The sequence below is a fragment of the Rattus rattus genome, chromosome 13, assembly GCF_011064425.1.
Source record: "Rattus rattus isolate New Zealand chromosome 13, Rrattus_CSIRO_v1, whole genome shotgun sequence".
NCBI lineage: Eukaryota > Metazoa > Chordata > Mammalia > Rodentia > Muridae > Rattus > Rattus rattus.
Genome location: NC_046166.1, coordinates 65,892,362 through 65,893,058, shown reverse-complemented (window position 1 = coordinate 65,893,058; position 697 = coordinate 65,892,362). Strand labels below are relative to the sequence as shown.

Genomic DNA, 697 nt, shown 5'->3' with positions numbered 1-697 from the left:
ACAACTTACTCTTTTTAGTGGCACTCAGTTTCTCTGAGTGCCTGGGGTTGTATCAGGAGTGGTCTCAGGAGGGCTATGCCCCACTTGTACATTATGGCACTGTGCAGGGGTCATCTGTGACATGCTCCTCACCTGGGCCCACCCAAGTGGATCCATGAAAAATTCATCTCACTTTTGCCCAGGGCCTGTGGTCCCAGCAAGGATTCTTCTAGTCTCCAGCTTTCTCCCTCTTCTAGGAGCCCAACCAGGTCTTCACATTGTCAGTAATAGAATGGTGCTCATCTCAGGCTAGCTCTCTGGCCAGGGCCCCTGGCTGTGGACTGGTAGTCATCTCAGTTTTGCTTCTTCTTTTTTTCTTTTTCGGGGAATGTTAGTTTAGTTTCCTAATTATTCAGATGTTCAGAGGTCAAACATAGTCTGTCTCTTCTCTGCCACCTACTAATGCACTTGAGACACAGCAGACAGGCTTGCAGTGCCTCTATGGGGGCAGTCTTCTTTTTTTTAACTTTATTTAAAAAGCATCACCATAAATACTTAAACCATCACTTTTCCAAGATGTGCTGACAGGAATGTTATGAAAAAGATATCAAGAAATAGGGAAATCACAGTAACCAGAATGAAAAATTCTTCAAAGGACTCAAAATCAGATTTGGGCAGGCAGAAAAATCAAGGAACAAACATGGAGATAAGGTAACTG

General features: G+C 44.0%; 1 pseudogene; it reads right to left on the bottom strand.

The window, feature by feature from the left end:
• Positions 1-366: 366 nt before the first annotated feature.
• LOC116915144 lies at positions 367-491 on the bottom strand (annotated as a pseudogene).
• Between the last annotated feature and the right edge of the window lie 206 nt (positions 492-697).